The following is a 15,578-nucleotide window of genomic DNA, read 5'->3' as shown; positions in this document are numbered from 1 at the left end:
CAAAAAAACGTAACCACTTATATAAGTTTGAGTTTTGAAATTCAAACATTTATTTACTCTTTAACCAACACCAATTAAGTATTATTGAAGTGTCAAATAATCTTTAAATCTCAATCAACCATAATGAGCCATGAATTTCTCAAAATTATATCTCAATTATCATCTAAACAATGTTAGTTTATACACACCTATTTATTTAATCTTGCTTTTCTTATATGCAGTGCAGCCCTATAAATTACTAGACCTGCCTGAAAACATATTGAATAGAACATTCTAATGCATAATTAAATCATTGATCACAAAGTTGAACTTATTTAATCAACCAAATTATCTTAACATAAAATAGAACCTCGTGAAGCGGGCAAAATGGTGCTTTTGTTTTGAGCAGTTCTTTTTAACTAATGATTGAAGGTATTATATTTCAACTCTATGAATAACCTAACTAACTATACAACAAAATAATCAGGATAGCTTTTTTCAAACGTGCAAGTTGTTGTCTTCAATGTTTCTACTACGCAATAATTCATTAGTTTTAGGTACTTATCAATTATCAAACAGTACAGTACTATTGATTAATCAAAGACTTGATAATAGTTCTTTAATTCAGTTTGTGAATTTGACAGTTACAATAAGCCAATGAATGATAGACATCAATTCAACTTTTTTTCTTAGTCCCATCAATAGATTTCATTACTATCTATGTATTCATTTCAATATTGTATTATTATAGAATCGATCACCCATATTTTAGTTTAGCTTTTGGAAACGTCAAAATCAATTTTAGATGTGTAGAATTGATTCTGAGTGATTTTAAAATGTTTAGTCTATGGTTAGTTTCACGTTTGAGGCATCTAAAATTGATTCTGGATGCTTAGAATTGATTTTGATATGTTTTGTTGATTTCGAGCAGGATTGATTATGCTTTCTAGAATTGATTCTACTTAAAGCTAGGATTTATAGCTTTTGATCAAACGTGATTTTTACATTGGAATTTATTGTTCAACTCACTTTTGCAATAATTTCTTCAAACATAAATTATTTTACCTTTAACTCACTTTTATCCAGAATAAATTTTACATAATCAATTCACTCAAAATCAATTTTTTTCACCTTAGAACCAAACACACGCTTAGTTAGGCAAAAATATAATTGATTCTGTCTCCATAATTGATTCTACTTAAGCTAGAATTTGTAGCTTCTGCCTCCAAAATTGATTTGGGATGATTTTTACACTGTAATTTATCGTTCAACTCACTTTTACATAATTGTATCCAAACATAAATCAATTCTATTAAACTCAATGTTGATAAAACCAATTCTATCAAACTCAATTTTATTAGAATCAATTCTGTCCACCGTCAATTCAAACACACCCTTAATTTTTTATTACTATGTCATTTTTGTTGATGTTACTCATTTTTAGGTGAAGGTTGTTAATTTTTTTTAATATGTCACACCTATTTTCCTTTTTCCTATAAATACAAAATAGTTATTAAAATGAATTATTTTAAAAATTAAATTATAAATGAATTAATTAATAACTTTTACTAATAAAAAAATTAAAATGAATTATAAATGAATTTTAAAATAACAAAAATAATTATATATTAATTTAAGTAAGCATTATAAATAAATAACTGAACTTATAAAGGTTCCTACCCAGCCTCGACCTTAAAGTTAGTTCAATGAAAAGAAGTCTACTACAGTCATGAAGCCTAAAACACTAAACATATTCAAGGAAAAAAATACGTGTCTCAATATTGGTCCTTCATTAGAAGGTTCTAGAACATGTGGAGCAGACATAGGCCTGACTTAGAAAGCATTGATTCAGCTAAGCAACCAAAGTAGGTCATTTGATAAAAAAAACAAATGAAATATTGATATTTGTCTGCTTTGACTACTTTGATTGAAACAATGATTATGGGATTTTATAAAGCCTAATAAGACCCTATATAAGGCACATCGGGCGTCAAATCAATGTACACATAAATGTTTTTTAAAACTTTATATACCAATCATATCTAAGAACAATTGACTTAGGCATCAAAGTGTATGCAAATACCATCCCCACCAAATCGACCAAACAACAAAGATATGACAGATCTTCGGACTTGGAACGGCTAGAACTCGAGTATATTCTCACTCGAGAAGAAGCTTCCTTGGAGAAAGGAACATTAATGTTGTCCATAGGAACAAAAAAAAGTTCAAACCACTTTCTCAAAGATCATGAAATGGAAAATCGAGGAAGAAGAACAATCGAAAAACAAGATCTCACGTCAAAAGGAAGATACTGTGCTTCATTATCAAACCCATAAATCAAGGTCCAACGATTCTCGGCGGTCGATGCTCATGCACCTCCTCTTTTGCACGGTGAACTCCAAACATCGATGGTCGCTAGTGTGAATCCACCTCAAGAAGGAAATAACGCTCCTCAAAACCTAGCTCTGGAGGGGGGAAGAGTCTTATCCAAGCTCCCCGATGATTAGCAAGAATGTTTTGAAGTAGATGAAGAACACAACAAATATAGTGAATAGAGGTACAATATGTTGAGTAAGTGACTCTAAACACAAGAGATAGGGGGCGTGATTTATGATATTCAGATTTTGAATATAGCTTTATAAATCTCTTATATTTAAAATGATAAATGCTAGAAGATGGAAATAAGCAGAGATAAAGAAGCAAAATAACAGAAAAAAGACAAAGAAATAAGCAGAAGAATAAATATAAATAAGATCAATAAAAAGAGAAATGGATAGAAAGATCACACCAGAGAATCATCTTGGTTTAGCCTAAATCACTTGGCCTACTACAGTTCCCAAGAGTTTCCCCTTGGTATTTCCACTATAACATTCTTGAACTTTGCACATGAAACAACCTTACAAGAAAACTCTAGCTTTTGCACAAGATCAGCCAACAACCTTACTCAAATAACCTTGAGCTTTTGCATAGGATCAACCTAAACAACCTTACAAAATAACATGAGCTTTTGTATAGGATCATCCAAACAACCTTACTCAAACAACCTTGAGCTTTTACACAAGTTCAAATCTACCACCTTAAACCAAGCTTTTTACAAACCTAGCTTGCAAACTTCATATCTATTAAAAAAATATCACATGAGAACTACAATCTTAAATTAACAATTTCACCACATCACCAATACAACACAACTCTTATTTGAAACTTTTCAATCTCTAGGCACTAAAGCAACTCTAGTGAAATAGAACTCTATAAAATAATGAGAGATAATAAGATAGGAGAGATATCATAATCAATGTCCTCCAGGTTTGAAGTTCCTGCTGGCTGGGATGCTTGTTTTCCAGGTTAGGAAACTCACTTTTTTCCTTAGGGCCATTATGCACCAAGACTCCATTTTGGTTAGAGAGAAAATAAAAATCTTTCACAACATTAAGGGATTCAAAAGTGTAAAGAGATCCATTGTAAGGTACATCACAAATAACAACAAAGTCCTCAATAGAAAGAAAAATTTGAGTGAAACATATCTCACTTATGATTACCTCATCCTTTTAGTTGAGATTTGCGTAGAACATTTTTTAGCTTTAGAAACATCTCTCCTGGCTTATTATAGATAAAATTCCTTAGGTTCGCTTGAGTGAAGGAGTTGAAGAATTCAAACTTTTCACCTCGTTTACACCTTAATAACTTGAGGGGGGACTGTTCTTATCCGATCTCTGACCTAAACTTGGCCTAATGAAAGTGAGCTCAATATATTCATGAAGCCAAAGAAGGAAGATATTAATGGTAGAGTGATGTCAAAAGGACAAGATCAGATGTGAGACTTTCTTCTCAATAAATCTTTTCATCATCCTATCCATATATCTCATTACTAGCCTTGTATACCTTTTCAATATTAATTATAAAGTAATAGTATTCCTACAGCAATATTTACACCCAACACTATTCTCTATATTTATACGATGAACAATGTTTTTTTTAATAATAAAATATTTTTAATGAACAATGACATGTACGTGAACAATGAATAGTGACAAAGTTGGTTAATGCAATATAAAAAATTAGTTAATAAAGAGATCAAGTTGGTTTATAAATGCCAAAATATTAAAAATAATTTAGTAGTAAAACAAAGTTGGTTAATAAAAGTTGGTTAATAAACGTCTAGATATTAAAAAAAAGTTAGTGTAAAACAAAGTTGGTAAATGAAATGTAAAATGTTGGTTAATGAAGTTAGTTAATGACACAATTTTATATCAGTATCTCTTAATTTAAATAAATTAAAAAAATAAAAAAATATTTATTATTATAATAATATTTCTCTGTTTATAAATATATATTTTTATTTAAAAAAACATTTTTTACCGTATAAATATAATTATACAATAAATAGTGTTGAATGTAAATATTAATATAAAAATTTGGTGTATCAATAACATTAATCTTAATTATATATTGAATTGATCACCATAATATAAATAATTTCTTTGGTGAAGGATGTAGCTCAAATTTGATAACTTGAAAAGTATTGTTATGGTTGTGATAATGAAATTCAGTTTGTATAATAGAAAAAGAGAAAGAAAAGTAATGAAGGGGTGTTGTAGGTACAGCAGGCTGGGCCATAGGGGTTGTTCAGTTAGTAATTGGTTCCCTAGGGTAAGACAACTGACCCCATCACACCAAGTATCACCAAAATACTATTTTGATCGATATAGCCGACGAGATGTACTAATATACACATCTAATGTAACAATGGTGAATTATTATATGCTTGTCAATTTGCTTGCCGATTTTTTTTGACCAAATTTTAAAGGTAATCATATATGCATAGGGCTGCTTAGTACATGTGTGAGGTCATATGAAAAAATAACACGTGTGTTGGGACTTTTTTCTGACCATATTATAAATTACAAAGTATCCTTATCAATGTAAATTGATGTGGAAAATTTGATTTTCATTTTGAATATTTTTAAGACTAAAATTTGTGACAGATGAGAGTGTCAAGTTGAAAAATATATGACATGAGCATGTGTTTATAAGTGGGAGTAATCTTCATCTTCGGACCACTTATCATTTATTTTCATGCTGCAGTTGTCTAGTTCTGGACGTGAGGGAGTGTGTCAAAAGTTTCACATCAGACAATATATGACCTGAACAATCGTTTATCTTACAAACCGATTTTTAAATTAGTTTTATAGAGTTGAGTTAGGTTCAACCACACTTATTAACAGAGACTTTGTTCAATTAAGTAATTTGAGTTTAATTTATTTAGACCAGCTTAACTTTGTTGACGCGTAGCTAAAAGCAAGTCAATTTCATGTAGATACATTAAATGAATTAATTTATCCGAATTAAAAATTAATAGTCTTAAAAAAATAATAATCAATTAAACAATGAGATCCTACTTCTCTCTTCCTTGTTTATTCTACATGTGGATGGTCTAAATAAATTGTTTGAATGGGTGGGTCTCTTCTCGATATATAAGGCCGAATGTTGAAAGAAAATTATAAATGTGAGTAATGTAGAGAAATCTCACATTGATTAAGAATATAGAGATTTGAATATATATAAGTAGGAAAACTCACACATCTATTATCTTATGATTTTGAGTGAGTATGTGGTGTGTCTCTCACAAAAGTGTATTGTTCATGATAAAATAGTTCCAAAGTTAAAAATGCTCCTCGTGTTGACCCTCCGAATTGTCTCAACAATGGTATCACGAGTCTTTAGTTTCGAGTGAAGTGAGACTTGAACATTTACAAGTGGGAGAACCCACACACCTATCACCTTAAAATTTTGAATTATTATGTGGTGAGTTTTTCATAAATGTGTGTTGCTCATAACAATTTAGTCTCAAAGTTAAAAATGTTCCTCGTATTGTCCCTCGAATTTCCCCAACATCAAATACTTTGATTTTGCGTTTCAATTACAATATGATGAAGTTACTTAGAGACAGGGTCGACCCGACCTGTTTAGAGGCTTAAAGCAAATTTTAAAATAAGATATTTAAAATGTAATTTAAAATAATAATTTTGTGATTTCTAAGAGTTGAACTCAACATCAAAAGGAAAAGAGACCTACATTTTACCAACTCAACTACGATTATATATGTAACTAATGTATCATTCTATATTTTTATAATTATAAAAATAATTTAAGACCTTTTTTAAGTCTAGAATTTTGAGGCCTAAAACCTAGCCTAAATTGCTTGGCCTTTGGGCCGATCCTCTAAGAGAGACAATTGTTAAAAATCCATGAGTTACTAAATCCATCTTTAGGGGCTTCTGAATAGTCTCTACTCTTCGAGTGAACATTTTCTAAAATACTCTTAGAGTGTGTTTGGATGAAACATTTTAATGAGGTAATATAATATTGTGAAGGGAATTAAAAATGATTTGCATAAAATTAATTGTTTGGATATAAAAATGGAGAATTGTTAAAATGATGGAAATTTGTGGAGTATTTCTCACCTCACCCCAAAGCATTTAGGCGCACCACCGAATTGACAAATTTGTCCTCGTGCTTCCGTAGATGGATCTCCGGAAGCACCCAATTTTTAAAAAAATTTGATTTTTTCCGTAGATGCATCTACGGAACCCCTTAAAACATAGTGAAACGTGAGATTTTCCCAATTAATTAGAAAAATTAGAATGTTCCGTAGACACATCTACGGAAGATTTCATGAACTTAATTAATGTGAGATTTTCCCAATTAATTGATAAATTAATTTGGGATTTTCCCATTTAATTAATTTGTAACATAATTTGGGATTTAATTGGGAAAATCCCAACTTTCACTATGTTTTAACGATTATCGTAGAATCATCAAACTTAATTAATTTTGTATTTTTCCCAATTAATTGGGAAAATCTCCAATTAAATTATAAATTAATTGAGAAAATCCCAAATTTTCAATTAATTGGGAAAAATCTTTCGTAGTTACATCTACGGAAAGGTTTGATGGGGTTTGATTAATTGAGAAAATCCCAAATTCTCAATTAATTGGAAAAAATCTTCTGTAGTTACATCTACGGAAATGTTTGATAGGGTTTGACAATAGATTGTTCCGTAGATTTGGGATTTTCCCAATTAATTGAAAAAATCCCAAGATTCACTATGTTTTATTTGCCGTAGATGCATCTACGGAAGGAATAATTTTTTTCAAAATATGGGGTGCTTCTGGATGTGCATCTACGGAAGCTGGGGGTAAAAATGGAAATTTCTGAGGTGTGTAAGAGATCCATGAGGTTGGTCGAGAAATTTTCTAAATTTAATCATTTTGAAATGTTACCAAAAACCAAAGAGTTTGAAATTCCTCTCATACTTTATAGAATGTATTTGTTACTGTTATTTCTTCAAATTTTACAAATTGGTCCTCATATTTTTCAAAATTACATAATTGACCCCTAAAATTATAAAAAAATTATAAATTGATCCTTAATAATTTTTTTAATTTATAATTTAGTTCTTTAAATTTTTAAAAATTGCAAATTAATCTCTACTTTTCATTGTCCATTTGATCTAAAAAAATTTAAATTTTATAAAAAATGACCTCAAAAATCTAACAATAAATTATCTTAATACTCCATTCAAATTTTAAAAATGAATAAATTACAATTAAATAATTTAAATTACATTGAATTTTAAATTTCTTTAAAATTTTCAATTAGCTCATCCAGACACGCTCATATATTTACCGACAGTGCCGAAATATTCAATTAATAAAACATCATTAATTCACAATTTTACTTTTCTATTATCATCAAAAGAAACAAAGCCTTCTTTTTCAAAAAAAAATAAAAATAAAAGAAGAAGATATTTTTATTTTAACAACCACTATCTAAATATCATTTCACGTTTGAGACTAAAGAGTAAGAATTTTTCTTCACCCACCTCCTAACCTTCTTGCCCACCCCTGGTGAATTTACAACAATACCCCTTGTTTCGGAAGTTCATTTCTGAAACTGTACTTTTTTTCTTAAAAAAGGTGTTTTCGGAAATGTATCTCCGAAAACGTGTTTTTTTTTAATATAAAATATTGATTTCGGAGATGCATCTCCGAAATAAAGTTACTTTTCAGAAAATGTGGTGTTTCGGAAGTTCATCTCCGAACGCACCCCCCTTGGAGAATTCGGAAATGAACCTCCGAAAATATGTCTGGATAGAATAAAATGAAAAACAACAACAATTCGCTTTATTTAATCGGGTGAAGATTACAACGATAATATTACATAAAATTAAAGTTATATATTGTTGAACACGGGTAGGTGGGGATGAGAGAGTGGTGGGGAGAAAAAAAGGCTTCCAAATTTCAAAAGGTGTACTACTGTAAGTAACAAATGACGGAGGAGGTGTAACCGGGGCCGGAACATATGACGGAGGAGGTGGATGTCCGGAGGAAGAAGAACCGGAGGTACGTCCACCGCGAGACAAAGGAGCCAATCAATGTAAGCTATAATTTATCATTATCATCAGGGGACGTCATTACAAAAAATTGGGAAAAAATCTTATTATTTTTAATCTTGATTTTTTAGAAATGACGTCCCCAGATGATAATGATAAACTATAGCTTACAATGATTGGCTCCTTTGTCTCGCGGTGGACGTACCTCCGGTTCTTCTTCCTCCGGACATCCACCTCCTCCGTCATATCTTCCGGCCCCGGTTACACCTCCTCCGTCATTTGTTACTTACAGTAGTACGTATTTTCATTAACATGATAAATCCAATACAAAAACATTGTGCGATACAATCCGAAATCCGAACAAAACAAAACAAAACACGTCAAACAAAACAAAAACATGTTATTCTGCCCGACGAGCGTTACAAAATACACATCAAACAAAATAAAAACACGTTATTCTTCTCGACGAGCGAACTCCTCCGAATGAAGATAATTATACCAATCTTCATTCCACTCAGTATCAGAACCATCAGCGTTGATCACGCCTGAAGGCTGAGCCTGCGCGTCCGAGCCATGGACTCCCAGGGGACGAGAAGCAGAACCAGTCAAAAGCTTCTTCTTCTCCTTCACCTCCTTCACCTCCTTCACCTCTTTCACCTCCTTCTTTGAAGAACCCTTTCTTCCCTTAGCGCCCTCTTTAGAAGACGCAGTCCTGCGTGCTTGTTGGTTGTCTGACATGTTCCTGTAAACAGTTGAAATTGATTAATATGCGAGACAAAATAAAAAACAAAAAAATTTGAACTTCTGATACAATTCGGAAGTTCATTTCCGAAAACTGGGAGGGAGGTGTTTTCGGAAATGAACTTCCGAAACACCCTGCGATGCACTTTTCTGCAACTTCCATGGCAGACCCCTAAACTAAACTTCAAACCAAATCAAAATGCTTCTAAACAACCTAAATACTACTAACAACCTAACCATATATCATTTATGCAATTAAAACCCTAAATAACATGCATTTCAATAATAGATCTAAAAATTTCAAAACTTACAAAGTGTTAGGATTGATGGCTTTTGAATGTTGTTTAGTAGTGTGATTGGAGCCTTGATGCAGCTTTGGAATTCTGTTTGCACAAATTTTCGCCTTTGCCACTTTTTGTTTTGATTTAGGGTAAATGATTGGGGGAGGGGGAGTGTTTTGATAAATCTGCAGAAATCGCAGTATTTCGGAAGTTCACTTCCGAAATGATGTTTTCGGAAATGAACTTCCGAAATAAGTCAATTTTTAAAAAAAAAACGCTTTCGGAAATGAACTTCCGAAGCAGGGGTATTTTGGTATTTTTGCTGGGGGTGACCCCTATAGGGAAGTGGCCAAAGAAATTTTCAAGAGTAATGTACGTTTGAGACTAAAGAATAATTACATTATAATCTAGTACTTTACTTTAACTACCTAAACCGTGACTTAGTAAATAAAGTCATAGCTTAAGATAGCATTATCCATGAAAAAAGAAAATCCAGAAGATCAAACCATAAAGTGACACATGATTTATGAATATATAGTATATGAATGTAGTATGTATAGAATGGTTAATTTATGAGGTTTAGTTTAGTGGTGCCAAAAGTTGGTATTATCACCTCCGTAAATTGTGCTCACCGTCATGCAACGCGTCTACCTTTTTTTTTTTTTTAGGTTAAGCTCACAACTTCTAATAATTATACGAATTCCATTAGAAAAAGCTTTGTTAAATTTCAGACGAAATCCCAAATAAATTTATTTAGTAACAAAATCTTAGTGGATCTATGTGAATCTATCCTCTTTCATTTTAGTCATAGCTAGATTGAAGTTTAGGGTGCAAAATTTATGGAATCAGGAAAATCTTAAACTATTCTGGAGCATATATATTAAGATCACCTGCCTCCTTTATTATAATAAAAAAATTCAACTTTTTGATATTCTCTTTAGTGCTGTAAAGTAAAAAACATTCCCTTGTGTAATTGTAACCTAGAGTGTGGTATTGGAATTCATTTTGAATAAATTTAATTTTAGCATGTTTGGATATGAGTTTACTAATTATTTAAAGGTAAGTAGATATAAATATTTTTGTTTGATTAAAATCACATAAGTTACATCAAAATATTTTTAAGCTAAAATTTATGTATCTTCATGTATCATGTATGTTCCATTATAATAAAGAATACATAAACATTTTGAATAATGACCAAGCTTTATAGATTTAAATTCATTTTTACTTCTCACAAAGTGATAGAATAAACAATATAACTAAATAGTTGTATTATAACTATGTATGTATAGATTATATTATAAGTATTTATCATCGAAGCATATATGATATATGTATACGTTATTTTTATGATGAAACATTAAATGAGGTCAAATTATTTTTATATAAATAATAAACTGTTTTGTAAGTTATCTTAGAAAAAAAATGGAAATTACACTATATATTTCTTCTAAATTTTATGAAAAATCGAAAAATGCCTCTTCATTATGTCTTGATGATAACTTTTAGACGCTCTTTAATCAAATAATTGGATTTTTTTATGCAATTGGATTTGTTTTTTTTATGCAGATGTACATGCAAAATACACTAATCGGTAACTCTATTAGTATAGAATTATAGTCGGTCAACTCACAAGCATGATTTTGAATTGTATAAAATACACCTTTTGTATGAAGGTTGCTAGTTTATATAAGATTTCCTATGCTCTTAGTCCTTAATTACCAGTGTATTTGTCATTATGATTCATGTCTCATTCTATACATGAGAGTAGATAATGGGAATAAAGTTCCTAGATTCTATGTTTGAAACCACCCACTTATGACCATTAATATGTCTTAAGCGTGTTATCTTTGTGTTAAAGTGTATCACTAAAAAATAAGATTTGTTAGGCAGGTCCTTAATCGGCCTCATTATGGGTACGTCAGTTCCCAATTTCAAAGAAATTAAAATAATGAAAATTAACCTTTGCAAATGTAATTTACAAGATAAAAAGTAGCAATCAAACCCTCCAAATCCTATGTTTGATGTTGATCCTAGCTTATTCTTTTCCCTTGATCTTGAGCTCGATCAAGTAACCTGATACTTCCAATTTGATCCTTCGGTTACTGTTAGGCATGGCAACGGAGCGGGTCGAGACCGGTTATTACCTCCCCAAACCCAAATCCGAACCCAAAGAATCTGTGTTCCCCACCCCAAACTTAAACGGAGATGGAGAATTAAAACGCAAACCCGGTGCAAACGGGTTCGAGTTGGATTCGGATATCCCCACCCCGACACCATCCGATAAGTGAAATCAATTTTTTTTAATAAAAATACTTATTTATCCCAAAATCAAATTACGCTATAAATAATAAAATAAAGCAATTTAAAAAAATCACACATACATTTCAAATATTTTAAATAATAAATACAAATCAAAATATCAAGACATTAGCTACATATTTAACATATTACAACAATATCATCATTTCTAAATCACCATTAACACACTTAAGGTCACAACCTTCAAACATTCATAAATGGCAATGGCAGACTTTCATACATATATAATCAAGGTAAATCAAATATTAATTTCAGTCTCCCAATCACACATATGAACACCACAAATTATCATTCAAACATTGATTCATGAGAAAACACAACAATCATCATATAACAACTATCATAGCATCACAATTTAAAATTAAGAACCAAAATACTTAATCTCAAAAAGTTTAAGGGTCCCTCCATCTACCCATCATACTTTAACACCCATTAGAGAAGTACATTCTCCCCCTTACCTTGATTTTTCTACCAAGCAATTCTCTTACCTTTAGGCTCTCGCCTCTTTGCCAATTCTCCAAAAGTCTTCATGTACTGACACTCTCAAGTTCTCCAAAACCTAATTCCTTCTAATTAGGCTATTTCGTTTCCTATCCTCCATATTTTTCTTAATTCCAACCTTATCCTTAATTTCTCTACACATCTTATTTTCCTATTATTTTTATTATTCTAATATATTTACTTGATTAAATTAAATAAACTCTTATTATCTAATTATCAAAATCATTCTAATTTATTCCAACTAGCATCTACTCTATAGGATTATTTAACTACCACAATCCATCAATCAAATAAAATACACAAAATCATAAATAATTCATAAATAAATTGATTAAAACAAATTAATTAGAAATGGGGTGTTACATGTATGAGATAAAATGATCAAGGTGAGGAACCTTAGTGTAATAATTCAAGTTAATTCCCATGACTGAGAAGATTTTTAGGATAGGAGAATTCCATTGAGATACGTTATATTTCACCCATATTTACTATTTCTGGTGATCAGTAGGCAGCTAAAAGTAGGAGAAAGATGGTGTGATGGCATTTTCTAGAGGACTTTTACCTTAGTTCATTTTGTTTTTTTTATTCGCTGTTTAGTTATGACTCTGTATTACTATTGTACTATTTTGACATACTTTATATTTGTATGTGAGACATGTGTACCTATGTAAATTGTATTTTTTTCCATGTGTTATATATTAAGAGATTAATTATGTGATTCTAGACACACAGGTTGTTATATTTGTATTATTTTATTTATTTATTTATATATATATATATATATATATATATATATATATATATATATATTTCTCTTTTAAATTAGGCCTTCACACTCATTTGAGTATGATCGGGTAAAATATCAGTTTTTTGTTTTTTAGAATGTATAGATAAAAAAAATGTGCATCCACACGTGTACGGGGTTTTGCTCCGTTTGATAAAATGAGATTGAAATTAAAATATTTCTTAAACTTACGGTTATTACCATTTCGTGTTCAAATTGAAGAAAAAAAATCAAATTGATACTTTACTGTTTTGAAATTGATATTGATATAATTGTATATATAACATTACAAAATTAAACATGACATTGCAATATGATTTTTAAAATAAAATTGTAAGTTAAACGGAAGCAAGCAACACTATAGATTTAATGTATTATACATTTATACTCCTTCTGTTTTTTATTATAAGTTATTTTAAAAATAAAATTGTATTTAGATATAAGTCGCTTTATAATTTTAATGAACAATTAATAATAACTTTTTAATTATATCTTTAAATATTTATTATTCTTTCTCCTTTTAATTATATAAATTTATCTTCCACATGTCATTAATGAAGGACAATTTTATAAAAACTTTCAAAAAAAATTCATTTTCATACAATAATTTTTTTTTAATATGTGTGAAAAGTTTAAAACGACTTATAATAAAAACATGGAAGTAGTCTATTAACAATATATAAAATTTAAAGTACCTGGAATTACCATGTTTACCCAAACTGACTTTAAGCTAAACTAATCTAATAATTAGGGACGACTTAGTCATTTTGTTAAATACTTAAACATGGTTGATTGTAATTCAAAAGTTGCTGACATGGCGTCACTACAAAATTACTAATCATTAAATTTTCCCTTATTTTTTAAATCTCCTTATTTTATTAAACCAACTTTTCCCACATTTCATGCATTGATTAGATAAAAAGCTAATAATTACAGTTTTCAAATTTTAAATTTCTCCTTGAGAAATGAAAAACCACTTCCCATTTTTCTAAAAAAGTCACTTTCCAACTTTTTATTTGGGAAAATGAAAAGAATGCATCGTGAAAACAGAAAACCCTAAACCATTCATCATTATATATATTATCTTTCTCCACAAACTACCATCTCACTAAATAAGCCAAAACTCTTTCTCTTCCACCCTTCCCAAGATTCATTCAATCTCTCTCTCTCTCTCTCTTCTCTACGATTTCAACCTCCAACCTTCTTCTTCTTAAATCTTCTCCATTTTTAGTTTCCCTCTGTTTCTTCATCATCAAATTTTTAGTTTCCCCTATTCCGATTTGGTTTTTGGATCTTAAGGCACTGCTTAGGGAGTGTTGTGGTTGTTGGTATGGGCATAGAGGGAAACATATTGCCACATTGAAACAAACAGAAACACAGAAAGAAAAAAGAACTGATCTAAGTCGAAGAGAAGGAGAACGGGAAAGAAACCGACGAACAAACGCCTCACACGATATTTTTTCACGGTAAGTATTCTCTGAATTTGGAACCCTAATTTTGGGTTTTCTCTGATTACACCATTGATTTCTTACCATGTATTCTTTTTCTTTTCAGATTCATTGCATATTGAACCATTCGTCTCATGTGTCGCCCGGTTGAAAAATACAAAATGAGAGGAATTCCAATTATCAGATCTGGATGTCTCTTCTTTATATAATTGTACTTGATTAGGGTCTTTTGGTTTTTTTATTTTATTTTTTGAGATATTTCTTTATCCCTTCAAAGTGGATGTTATCTTGTGTTAGGAATTGAATTAGGAATTGAAATAGAGTTGAAAGAATGTGAATTAGTGTTATTTTTTATTTTTAGATTTTATGTCTGAGTTAGTGTTGTGTTTTATTTTTATGTTTTGAGTTTTTTTTATGCAGGTGATGAAAATTTATAAAGAAGAAGATGGATTAGAATGTTGTTTGCAGCATGTGTTGGTGTTGTATTTTTGAGTTGTTGTGATGGTTCAAATTTTATAGGTTAAGTTTTGTGGATTATTGATGTAAAGTATCAATGAAAGTTTCTAAGTTTTGTGGATTATTGATGTAAAGTATCAATGAAAGTTTCTACCTATAGGATAATAACTTTCCTGCAATATCAATTTCCAATGAATCTGGATGTCTCTTCCTCTATATAATTGTACTTGATTAGGGTCTTTTGGGGTTTTTTTTTTTTTGGTTTTTTGAGATATTTCTTTATCCCTTCAAACGGAATGTTATCTTGTGTTAGGAATTGAAATAGAGTTGAAAGAATGTGAATTAGTGTTATTTTTTATTTTTAGATTTTAAGTCTGAGTTAGTGTTGTGTTTTATTTTTATGTTGAGTTTTTTTTATGCAGGTGATGAAAATTTATAAAGAAGAAGATGGATTAGAATGTTGTTTGCAGCTGCGGTTGAATATTGTTTTGTTTCTCAAATGTGTTGGTGTTGTATTATTTAGTTGTTGTGATGGTTCAAATTATAGGTTAAGTTTTGTGGATTATTGATGTAAAGTATCAATGAATGTTTCTAAGTTTTGTGGATTATTGATGTAAAGTATCAATGAAAGTTTCTACCTATAGGATAATAGCTTTCCTAGCTTTCCTGC

The 15,578-nt window shown here is 30.3% G+C and overlaps 1 long non-coding RNA gene across 1 annotated transcript; it reads left to right on the top strand.

The window, feature by feature from the left end:
• Positions 1-14,131: 14,131 nt before the first annotated feature.
• Positions 14,132-15,169, top strand: LOC131647703 (uncharacterized). The gene is made up of 3 exons (XR_009297909.1): positions 14,132-14,470; positions 14,559-14,663; positions 14,873-15,169. It is a non-coding gene; the product is annotated as an uncharacterized LOC131647703 (long non-coding RNA).
• Positions 15,170-15,578: the final 409 nt, after the last annotated feature.

Source organism: Vicia villosa, linkage group LG2 (assembly GCF_029867415.1).
Source record: "Vicia villosa cultivar HV-30 ecotype Madison, WI linkage group LG2, Vvil1.0, whole genome shotgun sequence".
Lineage (NCBI taxonomy): Eukaryota > Viridiplantae > Streptophyta > Magnoliopsida > Fabales > Fabaceae > Vicia > Vicia villosa.
Note: the sequence above shows the minus strand (reverse complement) of the source record. Positions and strands in the feature narration are given on the sequence as shown.